The following is a 15,584-nucleotide window of genomic DNA, read 5'->3' as shown; positions in this document are numbered from 1 at the left end:
CGATGTTGTCGCCAGTGGTCGGCGGAAGGTGCACGTGCCCGTCGACCTGGGACCGGACCGCAGCGACGCACGGATGCACGCCAAAACCGTAGGATCCTACGCAGTGCCGTAGGGGACCGCACCGCCACTTCCCAGCAAATTAGGGACACTGTTGCTCCTGGGGTATCGGCGAGGACCATTCGCAACCGTCTCCATGAAGCTGGGCTACGGTCCCGCACACCGTTAGGCCGTCTTCCGCTCACGCCCCAACATCGTGCAGCCCGCCTCCAGTGGTGTCGCGACAGGCGTGAATGGAGGGACGAATGGAGACGTGTCGTCTTCAGCGATGAGAGTCGCTTCTGCCTTGGTGCCAATGATGGTCGTATGCGTGTTTGGCGCCGTGCAGGTGAGCGCCACAATCAGGACTGCATACGACCGAGGCACACAGGGCCAACACCCGGCATCATGGTGTGGGGAGCGATCTCCTACACTGGCCGTACACCACTGGTGATCGTCGAGGGGACACTGAATAGTGCACGGTACATCCAAACCGTCATCGAACCCATCGTTCTACCATTCCTAGACCGGCAAGGGAACTTGCTGTTCCAACAGGACAATGCACGTCCGCATGTATCCCGTGCCACCCAACGTGCTCTAGAAGGTGTAAGTCAACTACCCTGGCCAGCAAGATCTCCGGATCTGTCCCCCATTGAGCATGTTTGGGACTGGATGAAGCGTCGTCTCACGCGGTCTGCACGTCCAGCACGAACGCTGGTCCAACTGAGGCGCCAGGTGGAAATGGCATGGCAAGCCGTTCCACAGGACTACATCCAGCATCTCTACAATCGTCTCCATGGGAGAACAGCAGCCTGCATTGCTGCGAAAGGTGGATATACACTGTACTAGTGCCGACATTGTGCATGCTCTGTTGCCTGTGTCTATGTGCCTGTGGTTCTGTCAGTGTGATCATGTGATGTATCTGACCCCAGGAATGTGTCAATAAAGTTTCCCCTTCCTGGGACAATGAATTCACGGTGTTCTTATTTCAATTTCCAGGAGTGTACAAGTAAAAATATTCACGTTGCTGTCTGACTTACTGCTTCATTTAACAGTAAACATTAGACGATGTAAAGAATGCCAGATTCACTCCTCATGAGCCAGTTATTTTATTATTCTTTGAAAACACATAGCTAACGTCATATTGCAGTTTTTTTAAAACCATTTACAAAACAATAGGAGACACATGATGTATGCAGCGACTATTAGAATTAATTTGATTTAAAGATTTTATCTTTCGTACTATTTTTCTCTCTATTTAACCATCGCAACGAGGTACGTAGTTCCCCTTACTTACTATGGATGGTGCCAAATATCAGCAAGATCTATTTTTAATTATAAGTGCAATAAAACCAATGTACTGAATTGTTGTTATTAACAATATATATGCATATAAACCAATGTAACGTGGAAAATCTCTGTAGATTCAATATTACAACCATCGTACCCGTAACGTATTACGTTAATGGCTGCTACATATTGGCAAGGGAGGATCAATTTCGTACACCCCTTCTCCCCACACCCGGATCGTATCCTTCACTGCTTGCTTGTAAGCACCTTTCAAACAATTCGCATAATTGCGCATTGTTCGTAATGAACAGATCTTCAATCATGCTGCAGCTAATATTTTTTGATGACACACTTATGCAGCAACCTAACATTAGATGTCAAAGTCGACGACTTGTGTTTTGTTGTAAGTAAATGAGCAACCATACTCGATTTCTCCGTGGTACCTTTTCTATCAAACGTGACGTGTTCCCCAAACCTAATTTCCCGCCTACTTCCCGTCTGGCCGACGTAACAGGCCTCAGAGTCCGGGCAATCAATTTTATAAACTCGAGAAGCATGAACTAGACTGTGTTTACAGTATGTTGCAAGATACATCCTAGGTTATTTTTGGTTCCAAAATTTTCCAATTTTCGATAGTAAGGTAAACAATCAAAATTTTCTTTAGAAGCCATGGTATTGAAAGGGGCCATTTTTGTATTCATTAGCTATGTTCTTAGATATATTACCTACTAAGCCTCATTCTGCCAACGGCCTTGTCAAAGAGGGCGGAGGAGCGGATAGAGGTTCAGGGCACTCTCTTGTCCTAGGGGTGGGAAATTGCCCCTAAAGGCGGAAGAATCAGCAATGATCAACGACATGAGGATGCAGAAGGCAATGGAAACCACTGCATTAAAGACACGTAACGTGTATCCACAGGACATGTGGCCTGTAATTGAAGAAGTGTCATGATGATCTCTCCATTGGCAAAAGATTCCGGAATAGTCCCCCATTCGGATCTCCGGGAGGGGACTGCCAAGGGGCAGGTTACCACGAGAAAAAGATTGAATAATCAACGAAAGGATAACGTTCTGCGAGTCGGGGTGTGGAATGTCAGAAGCTTGAACGTGGTAGGGAAACTAGAAAATCTGAAAAGGGAAACGCAAAGGCTCAATCTAGATATAGTAGGGGTCAGTGAAGTGAGGTGGAAGGAAGACAAGGATTTCTGGTCAGATGAGTATCGGGTAATATCAACAGCAGCAGAAAATGGTATAACAGGTGTAGGATTCGTTATGAATAGGAAGGTAGGGCAGAGGGTGTGTTACTGTGAACAGTTCAGTGACCGGGTTGTTCTAATCAGAATCGACAGCAGACCAACACCGACAACGATAGTTCAGGTATACATGCCGACGTCGCAAGCTGCAGATGAACAGATAGAGAAAGTGTATGAGGATATTGAAAGGGTAATGCAGTATGTAAAGGGGGACGAAAATCTAATAGTCATTGGCGACTGGAATGCAGTTGTAGGGGAAGGAGTAGAAGAAAAGGTTACAGGAGAATATGGGCTTGGGACAAGGAATGAAAGAGGAGAAAGACTAATTGAGTTCTGTAACAAGTTTCAGCTAGTAATAGCGAATACCCTGTTCAAGAATCACAAGAGGAGGAGGTATACTTAGAAAAGGCCGGGAGATACGGGAAGATTTCAATTAGATTACATCATGGTCAGACAGAGATTCCGAAATCAGATACTGGATTGTAAGGCGTACCCAGGAGCGGATATAGACTCAGATCACAATATAGTAGTGATGAAGAGTAGGCTGAAGTTCAAGACATTAGTCAGGGAGAATCAATACGCAAAGAAGTGGGATACGGAAGTACTAAGGAATGACGAGATACGTTTGAAGTTCTCTAATGCTATAGATACAGCAATAAGGAATAGCGCAGTAGGCAGTACAGTTGAAGAGGAATGGACATCTCTAAAAAGGGCCATCACAGAAGTTGGGAAGGAAAACATAGGTACAAAGAAGGTAGCTGCGCAGAAACCATGGGTAACAGAAGAAATACTTCAGTTGATTGATGAAAGGAGGAAGTACAAACATGTTCCGGGAAAATCAGGAATACAGAAATACAAGTCGCTAAGGAATGGGGAAGCTAAGACGAAATGGCTGCAGGAAAAATGTGAAATCGAAAAAGATATGATTGTCGGAAGGACAGACTCAGCATACAGGAAAGTCAAAACAAACTTTGGTGACATTAAAAGCAACGGTGGTAACATTAAGAGTGCAACGGGATTTCCGCTGTTAGGTGGAAAGAATACATTGAAAGCCTCTATGAAGGTGAAGATTTGTCTGATGTGATAGAAGAAGAAACAGGAGTCGATTTAGAAGAGATAGGGGATCCAGTATTAGAATCGGAATTTAAAAGAGCTTCGGAGGACTTACGGTCAAATAAGGCAGAGGGGATAGATAACATTCCATCAGAATTTCTAAAATCATTGGGGGAAGTGGCAACAAAACGACTATTCACGTTGGTGTGTAGAATATATGAGTCTGGCGACATACCATCTGACTTTCGGAAAAGCATCATCCACACAATTCCGAAGACGGCAAGAGCTGACAAGTGCGAGAATTATCGCACAATCAGCTTAGCAGCTCATGCATCGAAGCTGCTTACAAGAATAATATACAGAAGAATGGAAAAGAAAATTGAGAATGCGCTAGGTGACGATCAGTTTGGCTTTAGGAAAAGTAAAGGGACGAGAGAGGCAATTCTGACATTACGGCTAATAATGGAAGCAAGGCTAAAGAAAAAGCGTTCGACAATATAAAATGGTGCAAGCTGTTCGAGATTCTGAAAAAAGTAGGGGTAAGCTATAGGGAGAGCCACGAGACATATACAATATGTACAACAACCAAGAGGGAATAATAAGAGTGGACGATCAAGAACGAAGTGCTCGTATTAAGAAGGGTGTAAGACAAGGCTGTAGCCTTTCGCCCCTACTCTTCAATCTGTACATCGAGGAAGCAATGATGGAAATAAAAGAAAGGTTCAGGAGTGGAATTAAAATACAAGGTGAAAGGATATCAATGATACGATTCGCTGATGACATTGCTATCCTGAGTGAAAGTGAAGAAGAATTAAATGATCTGCTGAACGGAATAAACAGTCTAATGAGTACACAGTATGGTTTGAGAGTAAATCGGAGAAAGACGAAGGTAATGAGAAGTAGTAGAAATGAGAACAGCGAGAAACTTAACATCGGGATTGATGGTCACGAAGTCAATGAAGTTAAGGAATTCTGCTACATAGGCAGTAAAATAACCAAGACGGACGGAGCAAGGAGGACATCAAAAGCAGACTCGCTATGGAAAAAAAGGCATTTCTGGCCAAGAGAAGTCTGCTGATATCAAATACCGGCCTTAATTTGAGGAAGAAATTTCTGAGGATGTACGTCTGGAGTACAGCATTGTATGGTAGTGAAACATGGACTCTGGGAAAACCGGAAGAGAAGAGAATCGAAGCATTTGAGATGTGGTGCTATAGACGAATGTTGAAAATTAGGTGGACTGATAAGGTAAGGAATGAGGAGGTTCTACGCAGAATCGGAGAGGAAAGGAATATGTGGAAAACACTGATAGGGAGAAGGGACAGGATGATAGGACATCTGCTAAGACATGAGGGAATGACTTCCTTGGTACTAGAGGGAGCTGTAGAGGGGAAAAACTGTAGAGGAAGACAGAGATTGGAATACGTCAAGCAAATAATTGAGGACGTAGGTTGCATGTGCTACTCTGAGATGAAGAGGTTAGCACAGGAAAGGAATTCGTGGCGGGCCGCATCAAACCAGTCAGTAGACGACCAAAAAAAAAAAAAAAAAAAAAAAAAATATCACGTAGATAGGTATTCACTTTTGCAATCTCTCTCATTATAGCCATGTCATAATCATGTTAGTCTTCTCAAACCGGAATTTTGAACATCCGATTGATAGCAAAATTGAAAAATGCGTTCTTATGTTGAATTGGGTAGTTTGACGTAAAACCCAAAATACCGTCGGTACAAGTTTCTTTGCGAAATATACTGAATGTGTGGCTGCCATTTTCATTCCCAATTGATGGATGTAGAAAAGCAGTAGAGCTATTTGTTTCAATCTCACATGTAAATTTAATCATTTAATTCAAGTTGGTAAAACCTTTATGGATAGCTGGGTATCGTCTACGTAGCTGAAGTAGTATAAAATTTTGTCTGTCCGTGATGGATTTTCATAAAAGTATGTTTTGTAGATAATTAATAAATATATCCACGAGCATTCCAGATATTGAGCTGCCCATAGTTAGACCGTCTTTTTGGGAATGAGTGTCTATGAAATTTAAAGTAGTTTAATTTCAAAGCTTAATGAATTCATCTACATATTTGTCTCTTAGAAAGTCTGTTTTGTTCCATTAAACTACGCTAAATTACGTGCATAGTTTTGTCAATAGGTATGTTTGTGTGTAAGTTGCCGACCGGTGTGGCGGTGCGGTTAAAGGCGCTTCAGTCTGGAACCGCGTGACCGCTACGGTCGCAGGTTCGAATCCTGCCTCGGGCATGGATGTGTGTGATGTCCTTAGGTTAGTTAGGTTTAATTAGTTCTAAGTTCTAGGCGACTGATGACCTCAGAAGTTAAGTCGCATAGTGCTCAGAGCCATTTGAACCATTTTCGTGTGTAAGTTGACGATATCCAGAGAAACAAATTTCCTTTCATCGGTTATTGGTGGTTTTTAATTTTACTGACAAGTTCGAAACTATTTTCAATAGAAAATTGGATGTAGAATTGGGTTTTAAGAAACCGCAAGCACTTTCCAGCTACTTCACAGAAAGGACTGCTCCTAACATCCAACACCAGACGGAGTGGGTAGTCATATTTGTGTACCTTTATTTGTGCCCTATGTATGGGTGGCAGGGGATTCATAACTTTTAACCTTTGTACACTCATGGTGATACTATCCCACGACAGGTTTATAACTGAACAAGTAATTCCTTCTGAGCTTCGGACGTTATATCCTTATCGATTTTCTTAATATTATTGTCTTCAAAGAATTTTAAATTTTTAGCAGTATGGACATGTTTTGCAACGATCACAATAGTTCGGCCACCCTATGGCCGTACCGATTGACACGAGTTTTCCGCTGCAGTTCTCCAGTGCCATGTTAGTTTCGGAAATGTGGGATTAACTTTTGTCGCCGGCCGCTGTGACCTAGCGGTTCCAGGCACATCAGTCCGGAACCGCGCTGCTGCTACGGTCGCAGGTTCGGTTGCTGCCTCGGGCATGGATGTGTGTAATGTCTTTAGGTTAGTTAGGTTTAAGTTCTGGGGGACTGATGACCTCAGATGTTAAGTCCCATAGTGCTTAGAGCCATTTTTTAAAAAATTTTGTCGTTTAATTACGGTTCAGTACGATTACTGCAGATGCGGTGGATAACATTTTTTTCTTCGCCTATAGAATAAAAGATGGGGTAACGCCTCTGAATAATAACAGCGAGATATTTCCCCTATGTTCTGGTATTGGGAAAGGCTCCGAACACAGGGAGGAATGGAACACCCACTTTTCACCCTCTGTACATCGAAACAGTACTTTACACAAGCAGTACTTGTTGTTTTGTTGTTGTGTTCTTCAGCCGAAAGACTGGTTCGATGCAGCTCTCCATGCTACTCTATCCTGCATAAGCATCTTCATCTCCGAATAACTACTGCAACCAACATCCTTCTGAATCTGCTTACTATTCTCATCTCTTGGTCTCCCTCTACGATTTTCACCCCCCCCCCCATCCCCACCGCGTCCTTACAGTACTAGAGTGGTGATCTCTTTGTGTCTCAGGATGTTTCCTATCAACCGATCCCTTCATTTGGTAAGGTTGTCTCACAAATTTCTCCCCGGTTCTATTCAGTACCTCCTCACTAGTTACTAATCTTCAGTGTTCTTCTGTAGCATTACATTTCAAAAGCTTTTATTCTCTTGTTGTCTAAACTGTTTGTCGTCCATGTGTCAGTGCTATACATGACACCCTATACAAATATTTTCGGCGCTTGTGCGCGATAGAGGGTGTTCTACACGATATTAGGTAGGTGTACCAGTTTCTTTGGCTCTTCAATGTACGAGGGCAGTTCAATAAGTAATGCAACACATTTTTTTTCTCGGCCAATTTTGGTTGAAAAAAACCGGAAATTTCTTGTGGAATATTTTCAAACATTCCCGCTTCGTCTCGTATAGTTTCATTGACTTCCGACAGGTGGCAGCGCTGTACAGAGCTGTTAAAATGGCGTCTGTAACGGATGTGCGTTGCAAACAACGGGCAGTGATCGAGTTTCTTTTGGCGGTAAACCAGGGCATCTCAAGATATTCGTAGGCGCTTGCAGAATGTCTACAGTGATCTGGCAGTGGACAAAAGCACGGTGAGTCGTTGGGCAAAGCGTGTGTCATCATCGCCGCAAGGTCAAGCAAGACTGTCTGATCTCCCGCGTGCGGGCCGGCCGTGCACAGCTGTGACTCCTGCAATGGCGGAGCGTGCGAACACACTCGTTCGAGATGATCGACGGATCACCATCAAACAACTCAGTGCTCAACTTGACATCTCTGTTGGTAGTGCTGTCACAATTGTTCACCAGTTGGGATATTCAAAGGTTTGTTCCCGCTGGATCCCTCGTTGTCTAACCGAACACCATAAAGAGCAAAGGAGAACCATCTGTGCGGAATTGCTTGCTCGTCATGTGGCTGAGGGTGACAATTTCTTGTCAAAGATTGTTACAGGCGATGAAACATGGGTTCATCACTTCGAACCTGAAACAAAACGGCAATCAATGGAGTGGCGCCACACCCACTCCCCTACCAAGAAAAAGTTTAAAGCCATACCCTCAGCCGGTAAAGTCATGGTTACAGTCTTCTGGGACGCTGAAGGGGTTATTCTGTTCGATGTCCTTCCCCATGGTCAAACGATCAACTCTGAAGTGTATTGTGCTACTCTTCAGAAATTGAAGAAACGACTTCAGAGTGTTCGTAGGCACAAAAATCTGAACGAACTTCTCCTTCTTCATGACAACGCAAGACCTCACACAAGTCTTCGCACCCGAGAGGAGCTCACAAAACTTCAGTGGACTGTTCTTCCTCATGCACCCTACAGCCCCGATCTCGCACCGTCGGATTTCCATATGTTTGGCCCAATGAAGGACGCAACCCGTGGGAGGCACTACGCGGATGATGAAGTTATTGATGCAGTACGACGTTGGCTCCGACATCGACCAGTGGAATGGTACCGTGCAGGCATACAGGCCCTCATTTCAAGGTGGCGTAAGGCCGTAGCATTGAATGGAGATTACGTTGAAAAATAGTGTTGTGTAGCTAAAAGATTGGGGAATAACCTGGTGTATTTCAATGCTGAATAAAACAACCCCTGTTTCAGAAAAAAAATGTGTTGCATTACTTATTGAACTGCCCTCGTATAAGCCGCCGCAGTTTGGAACAGGGTGGTAACAGGAATGGCATCTCTTAAATTTACCACGCCCACCCTACGTACATACGGGACAAACACACAACAAAAAATAGGAGAATGTGAACAGTAGGAGATGCAAACTGTATTTGTGCACATAGAAAAGTGACACAGTGAATTCCGAGGGAGAGGAATCCAGGTAGTCGGCAGGAGCAGAGGCTTTGTGGATTGGTAGAAAAACAGGGCATATGATTCAAAAGTTTTTCACATTTCCTCCTCCTCGCCTTTTCCCCAACGGATTCCCTCTTTTCTCATCAGACCACCCATTATTTAACATCCATCTACATCACCGCATCTCGAATGTTTAGATTCTCTGCATTTCGGATTTTCTCACAGCCCACCTCCATACAATGCTGTTTTCACAGGCACACTCTCAGAAATTTCCAACTCAAATGGAGGCCGATGCTTGATACAAGTAGACTTCTCTTGGCCAGAAATTCCCTCTTTTCCTGTGCTAGTATACTTCCTATATCTTTCTCGTTCCTTCCATAATGGGTTAGTTTGCTTCCATGCTACCAGAATTCCTACTACTACGTGTTCTCTAATTCTGATGTTAAATTTGCCACCCATCTCATTTCTGAATAATGTAATCTTCTTACAAGAACGAGCGAGGTGGCGCAGTGGTTAACACACTGACATCGCATTCGGGAGGGCTACGGTTCAATGCCGCGTCCTGATTTAGGTTTTCCGTGATTTCCCTAAATCGCTTCAGGCAAATGGCGGGATGGTTCAAATGGCTCTGGGCACTATGGGACTTAACATCTATGGTCATCAGTCCCCTAGAACTTAGAACTACTTAAACCTAACTAACCTAAGGACATCACACAACACCCAGTCATCACGAGGCAGAGAAAATCCCTGTCCCCGCCGGGAATCGAATCCGGGAACCCGGGCGCGGGAAGCGAGAACGCTACCGCACGACCACGAGCTGCGGACACGCGGGATGGTTCCTTTGAAAGAGAACGGCCGACTTCCTTCCCCATCCTTAATCCGATGAGACGGATGACCTCGCAGTTTTGTCTCCTCGCCCTAAATCAACCCAACCCCCCAACCCTCTTTCCAGAGACGTTTATTTGCTCAAATCGTTAAAAATATATGTATATAGAGACCACTAGTCCCGGGAAGTTAAGCTGCCATCTTCAGATCGTGTACGTAAATAGACCATTGTGTCATCCTGTGTAGTGCACAGTCGTTTAGTCATGGACATACCTGGGAACAACACACTGAAGAAGATTCTCCAGTGTAACGTTACACATTACTAAATAACATTACACAGGTGCGTCTTCTTCAGTGATTTGTTCCCAGGTATGTCCATGACTAAATGACTGTGTACTACACAGGATGACGCAGTGGTCTATGTACGTACACGAAATCGAGAAGGCAGTTTAATTTCCCGGAACTAGTGGTCTCTGTATACGGCGTTTTAGTGTTGTAAACGCAAATATTTTTATTCGTGACTGAGGACAGTGGGCTGAAGAACATAACATTAGAATTTACTTTATCTGCAGGCGAATAATTATGGCTGTTTGGAGTAGTATGTTTTTAAGTTGGTTAGTACCATCTAGTACATGTTGTAAGAGGAAGACGCTAATGCTTATTTTCCCCTGTGCAGCAGATCGGGTGCTGAAGTGTGGACGCGAGGATGCAGAACTGTTAGTCTATACTGGCAGGCATAGTCCACTCCGTGGTGCAGTTACGAGCGAGCAGAACACATCAGGTAGTAAGTTATGTGAAGTGTTTGTGGGAAGATGGTTAGACGCACAGAAAAAGCAACTAACACAGTGAAGTGGATACACATTAAGGACTAATGATAACGACATCTGCACCCTAAAACTCCGTATGTGCTTTGAGATTCGGGCAAATAAACCTCTGTAGTAAGAAGATTGCATTATTCAAATTCAGAGACCGCTCTCCTGCTGACAATATCAGGTAACCACAACCTCACTTCTGTTACTATTCATTATTTTCCTCTGTCTGATTTACGCTCAGCCCGTATCCTGTGCTCATATGATTGTTCATTTCGTTCATCAGATCCGGCAGTCGTTCCTTACTTTTTATGAGGATAACAATCAGCAAAAATTGTCATTTATGTCCTTTACCCATGAATTGAAATTCTACTTTTTAACTTTTCTTCTAATTGCGTCATTGCTACTTCGATGTACAGGCTGAACAGAGGCGGAGAAAGACAGCATCCCAATTTTGTCCGCATTCTGTTACGAAAGCTTCTGGAATACATATTCCTCCGTCTTCGTTCTCATATAAATTACATGTTATCTGCCTTTCCATTTGACTATTATCCAATGATAAATGTGAAAGCACGTGATGAGGCAACGAAACTTATCATGTGGCCAACTCTGCAGCGGAGTGTGCGCTGATATGAAACTTCCTGGCAGATTAAAACTGTGTGCCCGAACGAGACTCGATCTCGGGACCTTGCCTTTCACGGGCAAGTGCTCTACCATCTGAGCTACCCAAGCACAACTCATGCCCCGTCCTCACAGCTTCAATTCTGCCAGTACTTCGTCTGCTACCTTCCGAACTTAACAGAAGCTCAGCTGGTAGAGGACCTGCCCACGAAAGGCAAAGGTCCCGAGTTCGAGTCTCGGTCCGGCACACAGTTTTAAACATGAAGGAATATGCAACCTGTAATTTCCTATAACTTTGTGGAAGAGGAATCCCCTCTCCGGACAAAACTGGGTTCAGAAATTATGCAAGTAAAATCTTAGAAATTTTTAGTGATCGTAGATACATTCCTTGTGAAACTTCTGAAGTTATAGGAATTTAATACTAAGTCTTTTATGCGAAGATATGAATTTTTTCATCTAAGCTTCATTTTTTCTTTTAAATTTCAGTTGTATTTTCCTGGTAAAGTGTTAAAAAGAGCTCTACCCTCATTAAAAATAACTTCAGTTGACGCAAAATATATATCAGAGTGTATCCCGAAAATTTCAGCTTTCTATATTGAGCAGAAACTGAGGAAACGAATTTTTTAAATTGACAAATTAAACTTTCACATAACGCAGTCCAAAGCTGAGGTATCTAAACATCGTACTGCATGGCTTGGATCATCACGGACTTTATGTTCCAATGGTAATTTCCACATGATATTTTTTTAGTTTGTCTTGCATCCTATTGCACACCTTTAGCTTGCTTTCTACATTTCTGTCTCTCGCTGTCCAAATTTCCCATTGCCTCAACAGTGCAACAGCCTACATCTTATCCTAGAGATTGCAGCATTTCACATTTATATAATGTTGCCTTGATTGAAAGTAGCGGTTGCATCATGCGTGCCAACGTGTAAAGTACATATGGTCACAAACACTATTTTGGGTAAGCGAGTCCAAATGACATTATTCACACACTCATTTGTACTCCGAGTCCTGCCATGCAAATGCTTCCTAAGTAGATCAGTGTCTGACAAGTCTTTCAGTACTTGCTTTACTGTCTCCGTAACTGCAATAAAGCACTCCGTCTTCAGGCCACGAGTGGCCTACCGGGACCATCCGACCGCCGTGTCATCCCCAGTGGAGGATGCGGATAGGAGGGGCGTGGGGTCAGCACACCGCTCTCCCGGTCGTTATGATGGTATTCTTGATCGAAGCCGCTACTATTCGGTCGAGTAGCTCCTCAATTGGTAACACGAGTCTGAGTGACCCCGAAAAATGGCAACAGCGCATGACGGCCTGAATGGTCACCCATCCAAGTACCGACCACGCCCGACAGAGCTTAACATCGGTGATCTCACGGAAACCGGTGTATCCACTGCGGCAAGGCCGTGTAACTGTAATAGGCAGAGTGTTTTGATGACCTGTTTGACAGCTAAGGCTGCAGTCGTATTGACCTCTAACAAACAAATTTCTGCGCAACAATTACTGAAAAATAAAATAAATTACTTCTAGTTGCGCTATATACAAACACAGTTTCAAATTCTTGAAATTCAGAACCCAAAAAAAACTATAATATTTTTTTACCTGAAACACCACTCCATTACCCCACAAGAAGTGAAGTCTAAGGCCAATAAAAAGTGCGCTCTCGTAAGAAGAGCTATTTTGAACGCTAAAGTATACATCAATTATTTTTTAATTTGGAAAATGATTAGGTGGTTGCTTCGTTGTTACGCAGTGCAAACTGCCGTCATGGAAGCGTGTCTCGGTATCCTAAGCCAATATGCATTTGCACTAGTGCATTCGCCAGGTTTTCGTATAGTCGGAAATAGAGAGCAGTTATGCGGGCTGCCTGCATCTCAGAAAACCACGTATTCGTTTTCTGTCTGTCAGGACCCAACATGGGCACCTAGGAACCGTAAAAATCACTGTAGGGCCAAAAATGCATACCTTTCCGTATTTATTGCCCCAAAGAATCTCCTTGCGGTGGGTTTTCATGTAATAACGAAACACCTTGTATTTCTTCATCATGTTTAACGGAAACTTTTTCATGTATGGAGTAGCGGATTTTTCAGTCTGTGCATGTAACAGGCAATAAAGGCAACAAAATGAAATTTAGGAAATAGGATTCAAGATCGGGGGTAAAAATTTAGGGAATGGAATTTAAGAAATTGAATTTAGGAAAAGGAGTTCAAGATCAGATATAAAAATTAAAGAACAAATAAAGAAAAAATTCAGAATTTCAGGGAGGAAAAAACTTGTTTTCTTTTGAGATTTACCGACGACAGATGACTCGGAAGAGAACCTGAACGGGATGTGCAGTGTTCTGAAAAAAGTTGTAAGATATACATAAGGAAATAGCCATGAGGGTTCCGTACAAACTTAATTACACTCCTGGAAATGGAAAAAAGAACACATTGACACCGGTGTGTCAGACCCACCATACTTGCTCCGGACACTGCGAGAGGGCTGTACAAGCAATGATCACACGCACGGCACAGCGGACACACCAGGAACCGCGGTGTTGGCCGTCGAATGGCGCTAGCTGCGCAGCATTTGTGCACCGCCGCCGTCAGTGTCAGCCAGTTTGCCGTGGCATACGGAGCTCCATCGCAGTCTTTAACACTGGTAGCATGCCGCGACAGCGTGGACGTGAACCGTATGTGCAGTTGACGGACTTTGAGCGAGGGCGTATAGTGGGCATGCGGGAGGCCGGGTGGACGTACCGCCGAATTGCTCAACACGTGGGGCGTGAGGTCTCCACAGTACATCGATGTTGTCGCCAGTGGTCGGCGGAAGGTGCACGTGCCCGTCGACCTGGGACCGGACCGCAGCGACGCACGGATGCACGCCAAGACCGTAGGATCCTACGCAGTGCCGTAGGGGACCGCACCGCCACTTCCCAGCAAATTAGGGACACTGTTGCTCCTGGGGTATCGGCGAGGACCATTCGCAACCGTCTCCATGAAGCTGGGCTACGGTCCCGCACACCGTTAGGCCGTCTTCCGCTCACGCCCCAACATCGTGCAGCCCGCCTCCAGTGGTGTCGCGACAGGCGTGAATGGAGTGACGAATGGAGACGTGTCGTCTTCAGCGATGAGAGTCGCTTCTGCCTTGGTGCCAATGATGGTCGTATGCGTGTTTGGCGCCGTGCAGGTGAGCGCCACAATCAGGACTGCATACGACCGAGGCACACAGGGCCAACACCCGGCATCATGGTGTGGGGAGCGATCTCCTACACTGGCCGTACACCACTGGTGATCGTCGAGGGGACACTGAATAGTGCACGGTACATCCAAACCGTCATCGAACCCATCGTTCTACCATTCCTAGACCGGCAAGGGAACTTGCTGTTCCAACAGGACAATGCACGTCCGCATGTATCTGGCCAGCAAGATCTCCGGATCTGTCCCCCATTGAGCATGTTTGGGACTGGATGAAGCGTCGTCTCACGCGGTCTGCACGTCCAGCACGAACGCTGGTCCAAGTGAGGCGCCAGGTGGAAATGGCATGCAAGCCGTTCCACAGGACTACATCCAGCATCTCTACGATCGTCTCCATTGGAGAATAGCAGCCTGCATTGCTGCGAAAGGTGGATATACACTGTACTAGTGCCGACATTGTGCATGCTCTGTTGCCTGTGTCTATGTCTATGTGCCTGTGGTTCTGTCAGTGTGATCATGTGATGTATCTGACCCCAGGAATGTGTCAATAAAGTTTCCCCTTCCTGGGACAATGAATTCACGGTGTTCTTATTTCAATTTCCAGGAGTGTATATGTATACAGACAGTTCGTCCATTCCCGGAATCGAGAAACTTGTCTGTTATCGACATTGTTCAAATGGTTCAAATGGCTCTGAGCACAATGCGACTTAACTTCTGAGGTCATCAGTCGCCTAGAACTTAGAACTAATTCTAGGCGCGCAGTCCGGAACCGTGCGACTGCTACGGTCGCAGGTTCGAATCCTGCCTCGGGCATGGATGTGTGTGATGTCCTTAGGTTAGTTAGGTTTAAGTAGTTCTAAGTTCTAGGGGACTGATGACCACAGCAGTTGAGTCCCATAGTGCTCAGAGCCATTTGAACCATTTTTTTAGAACTAATTAAACCTAACTAAGGACATGACACACATCCACGCCCGAGGCAGGATTCGAACCTGCGACCGTAGCGGTCGCTCGGCTCCAGACTGTAGCGCCTAGAGCCGCACGGCCATTCCAGCCCGCTATCGACATTGTTACTGGCAAGGTATTGGTCCCAGGAATTCCAAGATTTTAAAGAATGTTTTAATTTCAAGTTTGGAGTCGATAATAAATGACAAATTCTTTTTGTGGGATACAATCGCAAATTAACAATTTTGGATTTTTCCCTTTACTTTTACAGT

Source organism: Schistocerca nitens, chromosome 12, assembly GCF_023898315.1.
Source record: "Schistocerca nitens isolate TAMUIC-IGC-003100 chromosome 12, iqSchNite1.1, whole genome shotgun sequence".
NCBI lineage: Eukaryota > Metazoa > Arthropoda > Insecta > Orthoptera > Acrididae > Schistocerca > Schistocerca nitens.
The sequence above is the reverse complement of the archived record's forward strand: the minus strand, read 5'-3'. Positions refer to the sequence as shown.